Raw genomic sequence first — 14859 nt, 5'->3', positions numbered from 1 at the left:
TCTTTGATCAAGCCACAAAAGTGATCGACATTCTCGACGCAGAAGTACAAGTGCCAAGACGACGGGGTAACATGAGTGCCTCAACCGACCCAGAGACATTCTACCACATTCGCATATGCGTGCCTTTTTTGAACCACCTGGACAACCAGCTGACGGCGAGATTCACCAAAAGTGAGTCAGTTTTAGTTTTTTTAGGTGCGTCCTTCCCTCACAAGTCTCATCCAACCTTTAAGACCATGTCACTGAAGACACGCCTTTCGACTTTTACGCCGATGATGTTGAGATCACCCGGGCCATAGGTGAGCTGAGATTGTGGTAACACAAGAAAAATGACACGAAAAGTTCCTGCAAGCGCCTTCGAAGCGTTCGACACGTGCGACCCCTTTATTTTAGCCGAACACCCGGTGGATTCTTCACATACTATAATCACGCTTCCCTTGACGACCGAGACTGCTGAACGTTCATTTTCAACCTTGTGGCGCCTGGAAACTATACTTGCGCTGCACAACATCCCAATCAAGCTTTGTAGTTCTTGCCATTTTCTCCTCGAACCGAGATGTGACTGTCGAGGTTAATTATGTGATTCGCCAGTTTGCACTGTCATCAACACGTCGCCTTAACTTTCTCTTCTAAATTCGCTTCGGAAACGTTGGCGTTCGTGACAGATGAACACACTAGATCAAAGGTTATTTATTTTGTATCATAGAGCACCACTTGTCAAGAAAGGCACTTTGTTTTGGTAGTGGGACCGTTGTTTTCACAATAAATTAGCGCAGATGACTGGAGATTTGGTATATTTTAATTGTGTATCACAATATTTGCCCTTACTGTAGAGCTTCCTGCTAAGCGTGGTGACTTCTGTTAACGAAAGAAAGAAATGATTAATTTAAATGACATTTATGTTATGAACACCCTTGTACATCTTTTTTTATCTGACGTTCTAGAAGAAACATGAAATCGTCATTACAATCATTACAGTGATTTGAAAAAAAAAAAAAAAAAAAAAAACCTGACAAAACAAAATAATAAAAAAAAATGTTGAGGGGGCGGAAAAATAAATTTCAGTTCGCCCCCCCCCCCCCCCCCCCCCCCCAGAAATGAAATCCTGGGTACGCCCCTACCTGGAAGGTGAAAATTAATATCCACTTTGTTGCTGGGGCTTTGCCTAAATTGATATGGGACGGAAACCCGTCTAAATTGCGTGATCCTTGCACCAATCCACGTGCACGCCATGCAAGCACGTATTCAAGCACACGTGCACGCACACATGCTCAACTGACACGCACGTACCACGGCGCACATCTGCCTCACTGTCTACATTGAATTTCATCAATCAGATTCGTTTGCCCCGATACGCGGCGAGTAATTTTAATGTGCTGTAAATATTAAAAAAAAAAAAAAAATACAATCCTTTGAACGTTTATTCCCTCAAACGACCTGCAGGCTGTTTGATGTTTCCAATATATGTGAGTTCGTCAAAATAAAGACTTCATCAACTAAAAGCGCAAGCAGCACACCCACCGGGAAGCACACTTCCGGCCTCCCTGGTAGATAACAAGAAAATTACGCTTTCTAACTTCTTAATCGAAAGAATAGCGCGCCCACCACTCACTTAGGTATTGTGAAAACCTACAACGCTCAGTTAGAATAAATGGAAGAGTCATCAAACGACTCATGCCCGTATATATAACCCAAGGAATCTATCATAACAACAATCATTCGCGGAGCTTCGCACAATGACTACAATAGCACGGATACGTGTGACTAACGAACGAATGCAGTTCAAAGCCGCAATTGTATCCATTTCTCAGCTCTCAGGAAAGCAGGTGCGCTTTAGGTTCGAGTCTGGCGGAATGGCGTGAGAAATGAGCTCGGTCCTCCTGCGCGTGACGCTGTAAACATGTTGCAGCCCCAGGTGTTTGTTGACGCGCGTATCATTAATTTGTAATACCTATAGACGTGTGTTCGACCCGGCTGCAATTCAGTTGGAAGTGTTTAGGAGATCGGAGTCGAGGGATCGTTTATTTTTCCAAAATTGTAAACTAGAAATCTCCGAAATTGTACGTAAAAGGGGGGAAGGGGTCATCCCCCCCCCCCTTTCTTTCCTCCTTTGTTCTGGCGTCACTGCCCGGCTGATTACCTCGTACGTGCTGACCAAGATGAATAATTGTATATGTGCTTTCAATTTCCCCTGGCTATTGAAATCTGCTTCTATTTTCTAGTGGAGACGTGAGCGACCAAGAGAATCGCTGTGGTAGGCTTTCCATGATTGTCCAAACGCTCACTGTAATGTCTTTAGTGTGATTACTTCCGCTTTTGTTGAAAAAATGAAAAATAATTTCAGACTACAATTTAAACCCTGAGACACGCTTCTTCTACTTTCAGACTGTCAGCTTTTACGGTGTTGTTTTAAGAATGCGACCTCTCCAAGCTTTCACTGTGCCTTTTGTACATGACCATCGAATTTGGAGCTCGCATGTGATGATAAGTAGCCAGTATCAACTCGTGACATCACGATCATGGCGAGGCAAATCCTGGTCGCGACGTTACGAATGGGAACCATAAAAGGGCACCATCGAAACTTCTCGGTGTTAAAGCAGTAGCACTCACACACGCGCTAATAACTCGTGCGCGAGCAAATGGACATGTAAGAAAAAAAATTAAAGACACAAGCTTTTGAGAATTTGAGAGCGCTACAAGCACAACTTGTAAGATGGCAACAGCGTTCTCAGCTCTGTAAAAGTCTCACGAGCGTTTCGTAGCGCGCGCCTTCCCCTGTTCCAATCGCACGCGGCAGCTGGAGTACGCACTCATGCTGCTTTGGAGAACAAGCACGATGTGTCGCCACTTGTTCAACCACTTTTCTACACTCACGGAGCCGGTAGAGAGCCATCGAAATAAACTGCCGATGGTGCAGTTTTTGTTTTGCGAGGTTTTTTTAAGTTGTATTTAAAGAGACCGCACCGGGGGGGACCATAAAACGATATGGGGTTTTGAATATGACACATTTTACAGAAGCACACTGTCACAACTATTACACAGGTTTGGTTGTGTAGTACGTAAAATACAGTATTACACAGGCATGAATTGGGCACATGTGAAATCCATGAGTCGCATTTGAGTCGACTCTGCTTGAGTATCGGCACTCACTCCGTACCCTGATTGTCAAGTGAGTGCTGCAATTTTGTTTCTTGCTGCAGAGCGACGGGCGTAATCGGCGATAGTTACGATTTGGAAATTCGACTTCCTGAGCTTCTGATGCGATGTCAGGAAGCCCAGGCGCAGACTGTTTAAACAGTTCTAGAGTACAGAAATACGTTTCCTTTTGTTCCAGGTAAAGGTTCAGATAACTGGAAACCATAATCTAAAGCAGTGTTTATCAGTCATGGATGTGTCGTGGATTTCTTGCAGACCGATGGAAGTGGTGAAGGACCCCTTGCAGTGGGGGGGGGGGGGGGGGGGGGGGCAGTATAAAAATGCATGCAGCTGCAGCGTGAAAGAGGAGCCTTTTTTTTACTGCCCAGCAGATCTACATAAAACAAATGCCCATACCACTTTATTTCTTCACTTCAGACATTTTCTCAATACGTGGCACCGTCGTGCTCAAACACAGTTGCGTATCTGCAGCCACATTTAACCTCTTTAGGTATTCGCTTTTCAACAATGCAAGCCTGAGAAATGCATGTTCGCATGCCTACGTCGTAGAAAAATGTAACAGAATCTTTACATCCGTCTCATGCGAAAGATGGAACATTTCTGCAGTCTCCATCCAAAATGCCTCAAGGTGCACACTGCAAACGTTGCCTTCATTACTGAGTTTTTCTGAAGTTCCATTAATTTATTTTCAGCTTCAGCTTCTTTATATGCAGAGCGAGCTGGGGTCAGCTTCAAAGGGGGCAGCAAGCCAAGTGTCTGGGGCAGACTCTGGGAAGTAGTTCTTGATGTGACACCTTAATGTGCTCAGATGAACCATGATTGTGGCTCTGTTTATCCCAGATACTATCCCAGAGCTGGCAGGATCATTGATAAGATAAAATTATAATAGTCCTCTCTGCTCACCCGGCTCATCCAATTTTCAAGCTTTTTCAAAACCTTCTCACCTTGTCCCCAGATGAGGTGCTCGAACAGGTCACACAGATAGGCAAGCTTTGTTAAAAATGAAAAGCCCTGAAAAGGATCTCCCAGCTCCTTATCTTCTGCCAGAAAAAAACTTATCTCCTCTCTAAGCTCAAAGACTCTTGCGATGACTTTTCCCCGTGACAACCAGCGCACCTCGGTATGCAATAGAAGGTGTTGGTGCTCCTCACCGATATCCTCGCATAGCACCTTGAATAAACGACTGGCCTTCGGCCTTGCCTTTATGCTGTTAACAACTTGTATCACATGTTGCATTACACTCGCAAGCTTTGCACTCAACTCCTTTTATGCCAAATCCTCCTTATGAAGCATACAATGCGTGAACCATACTGCACTGTTCCCATTCGTAACTAGGCCCAGGAAACCAGCAGAATTGCCCACCATGGCTCGAGCGCTGTCGGTGCATATACATAAACACACGTATCCAAACAAAGACCACGCGAAACGAAAAAAAAAAAAAAGTGTTACTGGTATTGAAAATATCTCTCGTTGTGGTCTCGAGTTCGAGACAGCAGAGAAGCTCTTCGGCAATGACACAGCCATCTACAAAGCAAACAAACCCAATAAGCTGTGGGCCCCCCGATACGTCGCAGCTTTCGTCGGCGGGAAAGGAAAACTTCCCAGAAGCAATTTTTCAATCACTTGGTCTTGTACACCAGACGCCACTTCTCCGATTTTCTATGCCACGGTGTCGTTCGAGCACGGTATTTTGTCCAGTTTTCTCACTGTTCTTTGCCTATGACGGCACCGACGACGTCCTTCATGCAGGGCATAAGAAGCGTCTCGCAGATGGTGTGATACTTCATCTGTTTTGCCACGTGGTAGCTGAGCTCGTAGCTTGCCTCGATAGAATCCGCAGAGCTTGCCAGCTGAAACGAAAGGCCAGCTTTGCACGCTGAACCGAGCCTACAACAACTGCCTCGGCAGTCTAAAACTGGCGCCTCAACTGGTTGCCTTCCTCATCCTGTGACGTGTTTTATACATGTTGCAAGTCGATGGCACATATACCAAAGCGAACCAGCAAAATCTGTCACAGTGAACAGAACGCACGTAGAGGCTGGCGACATCCATTGAGACGTGCGTCCTGTGCCCATTCTTTCCGTCGTCTCCGCGATCTTAACATTGTGCAACCTAAACCAGCTCGCCTGGTTACTAATTATCATCAATAGAGGCTGGCGGCTGGCGCGAACATCGTATGCGCAACTAACGTAAAGCAAATGGAACAGAGGCGTGCCGCGACCCTTGGCAGCCGCGAACGCTGTATACGCACAGCTACTGTAAAGCACGTCGAACAAGCCTTCGGCGACCGATCGAAGCCAGCGGCCCAACCGGACACCTTACGCCCGTCCATAAATAAGGCGACGCTTGAAACAGCCAAAGGATAATTTCGATATTACCTTGTCTGGATTATCTAGCTTTTGGGACACCAAGTGTCGTCACTTTGTCTTGAAGAACGCTATGTCCTTGTCTTGATAGCCTGGGTGCTTTGTTCGGAGATGCTGTGACTTAACTTCCTCGGCACCATGCAGTTTTGAGCGAGTACTTCACTACACAAAACGTATAGCGGTTTGCCGCCGATATTGACACAAAGCCTAGCTTTAGGTAACAATCTTTGCAGCCGCGTAACTTGGATATGACTTCGCGACCTAGACCAACCGCGGGTGAGACTGCACGGCACAACGGCACAGTCACAGACGCCAGTCAAAAATCGGGATATGCGGAGACACGCAGTTGACGTAGTTCCGGAAGGTATGGGGAAAGGGGAAAGGCGGTGGCCGAGACCAACCGAGAAGAACTCGTGCGGACAAATCACGGCTAAAATAAGCATTAAAAAAATTTCTGGCGAGGGTTTTGCAGACCCTAAAAGTAGCTTCGCGGACCCCCATTTCCGAACCACTTTTGTATTTGTGTCTGTCGCTCGTTCGTAACATTTAACCAAGGTGTTTTACTCGTCATATCGAGTTTAGTCAGCTTCGCTACAGTATGAAAATATTAACGACTTTCAAAAGGCATCAATCGTAAAAACATAGGCGAGTGGCGTGTGTCAAGTCCCGGTCAATTAGAGCATTTCGCTTGGCAGATGAAAGGCAGCTATGGCGACGTGCAAGCGCATATGCAGCGAGCAAGTGTTCCAAAGTGCGCCTTTCGCACATGGGAACGCAAGAAAGAGCATGTCAATCAAGTGGCAGCATAGACAACGCATAGAAAACGCGCATGACGAAGCAGCTTAGCGCGCGTTGTCATTGGTTGAGGTGGAGGTAAACGAAAGCACGTGGGCGCGTTTGGGGGGGTAAACAAACGCACGAGGTGCGCAAGGAGGAGACGAACTTGCAGGCCGTATAGTTTCCACTTTGTAAATTGCTCATAGCCTCATACATATACAACGAACTTTTTTTAATGGAATTTAATGCAGCGTTCGTTCGCGAAGCCTGAAGTTGAAATCTTGCAAAGCAAAATGTCATAAGAAACTGCATAGAAAACACAGAAAAGGAAAAATAACCCTAAAACAAAAGTATAAAACATTTGTAAGGAAAACAGCAAAGTTAATGACGACTGGAGATGAAATGTGAAACAGCTTACGGGGAATCGCATAGAACCGTAAAAATAAATAGATGAAAGCTTGTAAAGAAAAAAAATTTAAAATCCTTATATCTACGGAAACCGGTGTGCCTAAACTCTCAGAAACAGATATGCCTGAACATGCCTGAACTCTCGTAAAAGTATTAAGAAACTAGCAAAAGGCTTGTGGCAATGCATCAAAAATCAGGGATAAACTACTTAACATAGCAAACTTTGACTATGAATAGCTCATTAAAAAAAGTCTTCGGTGCACGCTATCGGAAGCATAACTGTCACAGGCATTTTTTTGTTTTTGTTACTTGAACTACTATTGTAAGGTATTTACCAAAAATATTTTCACGGTGATCACCGATCTAGAGATCTCGTGATATGAAGAGATTGTCTATAACGAATACCCTAATACGTTTAGATACACGGAAGCGTCAAAAAGTAACCGCAATTTATTTATAAAAATTGAGCGACAATCACCTGAAGCATACCGGACCCGATGTGATGCGTTTATACAGCGACAGCTGTGCTGCTTATTCGACGATATGACGATGGCGATCAATTGATATTGCGCCGATCGTGCGTCATACGGTGATCTGATATTGAAATGACGTTGCCTTGATTTAGCGTCGATACGCTGTTGATGAATAAATAAATTTAAGGTCTTGATGTGTTTTCCCGCTAAATTTAGCGGGGAAACTGAATTGGTACATAAGTCACGTGAGGTCAATTTTTCCACAACATTTAGCGGGGGATCTGAATTTGTCTGTAGGTCCCGTGACGTCAGGTCACGTGACATAAATTTTCCCGCCAAATTTAGCGGGAAAATTGAATTGGTGCATAGGTCGCGGGACGTAAATTTTTCCGCTAAATGTAGCGGGGGAACTTTTCGTTTACGTTCATGCCGTCGAAAAACCAGGGAGCGAGCCAACTGCGGTCGCTGTAAATAATTGTTGGCCCTCGATAGAGGTCGCCTCCTTGAAAGCGCGAATGAGGGAGGAGCAGGGCTCAGTAATCCGTTTTTTGGGTGCAGAGGGCAAAACGTCTGAGGACATTAATCGCAGGACGTTGAAGCAGTATGAAGGCTCCTGTATGTCACTTGGACAGGTGTGGGAGTGGCACAATATATCTTCAAAGCGTAGAGTCTGACTGACGGACCTCGCTCCGACCGGGCTCAAATTTCGACGACGAGGCATTGAATATCATAACTTGAACGGCTCGGTGCACCACATGACAGAGCACTGCACGAGCCCGGGCCAGCCCGAAGGCCCGAGTCCGGCCCCGTTTGCGGGCCGGGCTCGGGCCGGGTAGCACGCATTTTCTCGGGTCCGGGCCGGGCTCGGGCTTGAACAAAAAAGTTTACGGGCCGTGTCGGCCCGTGCCGGCCCGGGCAGTGGCTGGGCGGTCGAGTGCCACAAATTCTAAATTGTTTATAACAAAAAGTGCGCTCAATCTCATTGATCTTTTAGGTTCAGTGAAAACAAACAAGCGAAATGCAAAATCACTGCGGCACCGTAAAAAAAAAGAAAAAAGACGTTTGCACTTGGAAAGATTTTACGTGGATAAAAGGAAACGCATGGATTCCACCAGCATAGTGGGAAAGTGCTGTCAAGAAAACGAGGACACTCCAGTCGCAGGGTGTCTTTTACACCTCTGCCTTTCAAACTAAAAAAAAAAAAAAAAGTGTGAGCTTGTTTTTGCACTTTGTGCAGGGAGCCTTACATGCCACCAAAGATCAGCTAGCTATAGATAATTTTATGCTTATACAGCTTTTTGAAGATGCACTGGCATGATTGTGATTGTTTCTTCACAAAAACATGTAGAGATGAAAGTTCTATGTGAAACGAATTGAACAATGAAAAGTCCAACATCCCTTCAAGAAATGCATAAATAAAATGTTGGCCACTTTTTATTTTTCTCAAAACCACTTATGAAGTGCATATTTCGCCCATATTATCGAAAATACATCGTCTAAATCAAAATATTTAACGAAAAAAAAAACAAAAAAAAAAAAACAACTCGGTTTAAGTTTAGAAGAGCTTTAAAGGGGCGGTGCAACAATTTGCGGACTTTGGCTAATTGATTGCGGGACTTGATCCCGGCCACATATAAAACGAAGGACCGAAAACTATTCTTTCCTGCTTGCCCTAGTTTTTATTAAAAAAATAAAAGAAATTGGTATCTCTGGCACCCCTCAACTCAACATTGAAGCGGCACCAGCTTCGCCTGTGACGTCATTCGGAGTGGCGTTGGTTTCCGGTTGGGTTCTTCTGGCTTCCGTTTCCCCAGCGCTCGCCGGCTCGCCAGGCTCGCCCCTCTCCCGCTCTCCCGCCGATTCCGGACCAACATGGTGGAATGGGCGGACGGCCTGAGCGACGTCGAGCGCAAGATGCCTGCGACGCGGCGGGCAGTCGAAGTCGAAGTCGAGGTCGAGACACCAAGAACAATAACGATACCACGATACTACGGACCACGACCAACGCACTCCGTCGAGCGAGGGACAGACAAAACGTCCGGGTTGCTCTTGCCTAACACTATCACTTACAAAAACTACTCCGAATGACGTCACACCACAGGTTCCATTTGCGGCCACCATGTGGCCGCAGGTTGGGAAAAAAAGCGTTTCTTATTTTACGATTACGCAGCCAAATAGAGGTATTTGGGGGTATGGTGGCACTTTTTCTCTTACTTATGCCGAAGTAAAAAATATAAAAAATACAAGCTGCACATTCGTTCAGTGTTAAAATCATTGCACCACCCCTTTAAATAAAATATGCTCGCTCTATGCTTTAACAGTTTTTACGTTACAGCCTGCAAACTTTTTCGGGCTTATGTATATAATTTTGTCGGGCTCGGGCCGGGCTCAGGCTTATAAAAAAAAAAAAAAAAAAAAAAAAATGGTCGGGCTCGGGCCAGGCTTAGGCTTATATATATATATAAAAAAAAAAAAAAAATGGTCGGGCTCGGGCCGGGCTCAGGCTTATATTTAAAAAAAAAAAAAAAAAAAAAATGGTCGGGCTCGGGCCGGGCTCAAGCTTCTGCCTGAAAATTCTACCGGGCCCGGGCCGGGCCTAGAAATTAAATATTCTGTCGGGTTCGGGCCGGGCCGGGCCTGGGAACTCCTGCCCGTGCAGTGCTCTACCCGTGATGACTATTTTAGAAGTTTGGTTTGGCAAAACCCCCAATGTTTCTTGCCTTGTGAAACTGTTTCGTCGTATAGGTGCGTTTTCTTAGAAGGCACTACGGCATGTTCGAACTTACACACTAATGGAGTTGAAGGCTTTAAACACAGCTTCCTTAAATTCACGAGGTGTGTTTTTAGTGAATTGCACCCAGTGTTCCTCGGGAGCACGCGGAGCAAAAAGTCGCGGGCTTTAGGCTCAGGCATTCAGTGCATATCTGTAGGTCTTGATATGGGCTGGCGTTGTACCGGTGTGCTTTCGTGTCAGTGCGCCATGATTCAACGTCAAAGGTTATATATATATATAAACTTTGGGTAATTTAACGAAAGATTCATGTGGTAGCGCGGCACCGCTGGTCATATACCACCAGCGGTGCCGCGCTACCAAGCAGACCTTTCGTTAAATTACCCAAGCAAATGGACCCCTTTATGGAGAACGTCACCGGGCGGTGCTCCAGTCTTTGACGTCCCAGAGAACTTCCGGTTCATAAAAAGCATGAACAAAGCCCACCTGAACACCGCTGCTTAAAATGTCGATGAAACGTTTAACCACCAATTCTCCTCGTGAACGCCAACAGAACAAAGAAGCGCGAGATCTGTCCAAATTCTTTTTGAATATCCTTGTAAACCAACTTGTCTACTCGAAGACATTAAATTGTACAGTCGAAGCCCCTCGTTAGATCTCCAAATTTTTTTTCCGTGTAGCATTTTACTTTCCATGACTAGTGACATAATCAGGCTCAACAGGCTTGCAAAGACGGAGCGACCAGAAGTCGCTTGGGACGCAAGCGGCGGTTCAGGTTTGTAAGCAGTAAAAGGGTCTATACGGAGAACTTAGGTACACATATTGCACGCGCTCGCCTTCTCTATACAAAATAATCAAAATAAATAACCAAAATCGTTTGTGACATGAGCGTGTGAAGTGCCATTTGTTTTAGGTTTTTGCTTTAGATCAGTTATAACTTATAGGCTGCAGACTCCACGCGCGCAGCCCGTGTACCTACTTTCCCGGCATTCTCTTTGATGCTTCGGTGATTCGGCAAAAGGTATATTGTCCCTCAACAGACAAGAGACAATGTTGCCATCACTACGTTTAATTTTAAGTCCGAACGCAGCCGACGGTATGCGATCGTCGGGAGACCATCAAGCAGTGCCAAAAGTGCATCGTCACGGCGCTCGTCGTCTTTGTGCGTTTGAAGCAACGTTACTAGAACAACTCAGTTGGGAAACTGTCATAGAGCCTGTTTTGAAAAAGTGGCTTCGATCCGTACTCGAGAACCGAACTAATGCCGATTGCAACGCCGCCATTTCTCCCGCAGCGGCCACTCCGGGAACAGCACGTCTGCTTGTATCGGTTCAGGTTGAGTCGCGCAAGGGTCGGTAGCGCCATCTATAGCATTGCCATTTCGCAATAGCACACTCTAAAAAAAGGGAGTGTAGAAATTACACCCCTTGTCACATATACGACACCCCAAAACTTCAGTTGGATGTAGAGCGCACCGACGTTGAACCGACGCTACCGAATTTCACGAGCGGCTTGATAGCCGAGTTGTACAACTCATTAAAATAGTTAATGTAAGTGTGACTGAGTGCGAAAAAAAGTTATCGGGGTTTTCTAGGCTCAACTGCAAAACCTGTGTTCTTTTGCTGTAGACTTTGATACGTACTTTAGCTGTTTAATATGTTATATCGCACCGTCATCAACCCTCTTGCAAAAGTTTGGGCAGTCAGTTCGACATCAGTCAGTTCGGCGCTGCACGTCCAACTGAAGTTTTGGGGTGTCGCATATGTGACAAGGAGTGTAACGCCTACACCCCCCCCCCCCCCCCTCCTTTTTTTTAGAGTGCAATATAAATGAATATTCATGCTTTGACTAGTCGCTGAAGGGTGGCGCTGTTATCGTATTTAGTTTGGTCTTGGTGGACGCGAGCGGTCCGAGTTTCAAGGGTGAGTTTCCCAACTGAGTGTTTCAGTAACGTTGGCTTGAAGCGAAACCTTTCTGGCTACGCCATGGTTTGGCTACGTCAACTCGCTGGTTTCTAGAGCATGCATAAACTCCCAGAACTCGGTGGCACCCAGCGGCATCACTCTGCCTGTCCGAAATTTTGTCTACAGAGGCGAGACGAGGCCCAAGGGCTTACGTCATGCTGTAGCCAAACGTTTGGAGCACAACCTGGCCGAAAAAGATAAAATAAGCCTAAAATTATTTGTGTCGGCGGGCTTCTTTGAAGTACGAGAGCGGAGTGCCTGTTGAAATCGGTTTACTGCCCAGGGAGCCGGGCGAGCGGGCGAGGGAACTGGTCCAAACTTTGGACCGCTTTGCATAGGCGCTGAATTCCAAAAAGACGCTAGCTTCAGTGGGTTACTGCTGGCTGAAGGAACCAGGCGTTCTCAGAGAGAAAAAAAAAATACGCAGAAGTTGTGGAGAGAAGTGAGTGTCAGTGATGGGCTGTTTACACTTTCTCGGCGCTAAATGCAGAACGCTCTTTTCGTTTTTAGAAAGAGCGGCATACACTGCTTGTTTCGCCCACGTATCTACCGGCTAGAATGCTGGGGGGGGGGGGGGGGGGGGGCAGACTGAGAGAAAGGAGCCGCCTTCAAGATGACTTTGCAAAGGCGGAGAAAGCTCTTCCGGATTGAGGCGCGTAGGACACCTCGTCACTAAGGCACACATATACACGCAGTGCATCGAGTTCATTTAAGATATTCTAGTCTGTTTTATTTGTCATGCTTCCGGGAGAACAGGGGCGTCGTCTGTTCAACCACAGCTATCCACTTATAGAAATTCTACAGCACTTGGCTCAAAGCAGCAGGTTTCGATATTGGAGGCGGGATACTTCGTAAGAAAATTATAAAATAAACTGAAATATCCCCACACATTTGTGTGGTACATACAATTCTCTGTCGCTGCACTAAAGGAGTAGTTTGAAAGATTAACGACGATAGATATTTATGATTCTTTCTTAAATGTGTCGTAATCCCCGTTGAGTAATGAATCACATTATGCTTTTGAGATTTAACACGTAACACTCGATTGCACTAATCACATAACAATGTATGAATTACACAAATCACATAACACTGTACTTATTACTCGAATATCATAACACTGAACAGATAACACAAATCGCACAACACTACAGATGACACTAAAACAAGGACAGACGACTTCTTCAATCAACACACACGCACGAAGTAGCCATGTATTTTCCCCTTTCTATTTTCTCTGACGGCGTATACCGATATAGAAAACTTGGTATCCCTTCGGCAAGAATGTACCAGGTTGTGGTTATGCTGCCCCCAAAGACATTAAACCGCCGTTTCAAGAAGTAAAAAGAAACCTTACTTCTTTTTTTTTTTTTGTAAAGAATAAATAAAGATTTTTTTTCTTTTCACAACTTGTGCAGCCAAGCATTGCTGGTTTGAAGAGAATGACAATTTGCTTCCCCACGAATACCTTATTCAGAACGCAAATATCACTTGACGACACCGCCCCCTAAACCCGCCCATTTCTACTCGCCAAACAGTCTACCAGCTGTGCTCATTATATAGATTCGGCAAACTCTTGAGGCCAGACTGAAGCATTGTCAAAAATGAATAAGACTTCCGTGTCTTTCGAGGGTCGACAGCACTGAAGCGAGTCAGTGTGGATTTTACGTCAGGTGAAGAAGTGGACGAACGGGTGTCTGGTGAAACGATAGGCCATAAAACGGGGTGAAGTGGCAGCATGACCAGAAACGACACAAACCTCCCGTCTCTCGGGCCGCATTGCGGATTTGGCCCACTGGCACGTGGCGCCCAACTTCAAGCTGCCGCTACACGGCGGTCCTCAGCTTGCACTCTCCAGTGGAGCGTACGCGCGGAAATGGCCGGCGTGGCTTCATGACGAAGCGGGGCCGGTGCAACCAAAGAGCGGCCTGCAGAGACGCAGACCCACTTCGAGTGTACCGTTACATCGTTCTGGTCGAGGGAGCACGCTTGCGGGCTGGCACACCAGGTTGATGACGTCACGCGACCGTCCCGTGTTGTCCGCTGCGGACGCAGGAACCACCTGCTGGTCGCCAGATGGCTGGACGGTAGGCCGCCGACGCGTTAAGAAGAGTTGTCTCTCTCTACGGTGGAGCTACTGGACACTGAACTCGTGGCACGTGGTAGGGGGCCCCCTCACTCCGGGTGGTCAGTGGTTGGAGCCTGCGGTCTGGACAGACTGCGGACGTCGTCCGCCGCCTAATCAGCTGATTGGTTGCGACCACCGCTATGCATGCGTTGCACACCTGCAGGGTGTGATTATCCCCTTTTTGAGCTCGGCTGGTTAGTTTAGATTGGACCGACCACGTGCTAGGCTATTTCGAAGACAGATATTTGGACAGTATGCCGTCGCTTTCACGCGATCCTAAACGTCAGATTTAGTGAGAGCATGATTCCACTTGAGCTCAATTCAGTTCGCCAGAGATGTCAACCGGCTGCTTCGGAGCGAGCGGTGGCAGGTGCCGAGACCCTGGAATCGAGGTGCGAGTTTTGGGGACTCCCGTCATCCACTCTCGCCGAGGAGACCAGTCTGCACACCGACACCACGCCACGTGGGAATCGCAGTGGGGGCCCTTGCGGATTAGGCGCCGGCACGCGTCCACAGTCTATGCACGGGCGCGTGCCGCACTGTGAGGGTCTGCTCTGAAATGAGAGGCTGCAGTCGGGAACGTGGTGGGAACTGCCGAAGGCTTTTCGGAGCTTCTTTCTGCACGGGACTTGTATGACGGACGCACGTGCCTTTAGCTTACAAGCCTGGGGACGGGGACAGCCGTTTGCCCGGGGGGACGGTGGGAGGACTGTGCGTGGGATCGACATATGTTCTAGTCTGGATTCGTCAGCTGCACTGAGTCAGCTGGAGCGTGCAAGTGCTACGTTGCGCAGAAATCCGCTCAGGGTCTAAAGCAGACTTGTACCATGCTCCATTGCAAGTAATAAAATTACAT

This window comes from Ixodes scapularis, unplaced genomic scaffold (assembly GCF_016920785.2).
Source record: "Ixodes scapularis isolate PalLabHiFi unplaced genomic scaffold, ASM1692078v2 PGA_scaffold9__187_contigs__length_104089568, whole genome shotgun sequence".
Classification (NCBI taxonomy): domain Eukaryota; kingdom Metazoa; phylum Arthropoda; class Arachnida; order Ixodida; family Ixodidae; genus Ixodes; species Ixodes scapularis.
The sequence above is the reverse complement of the archived record's forward strand: the minus strand, read 5'-3'. Positions refer to the sequence as shown.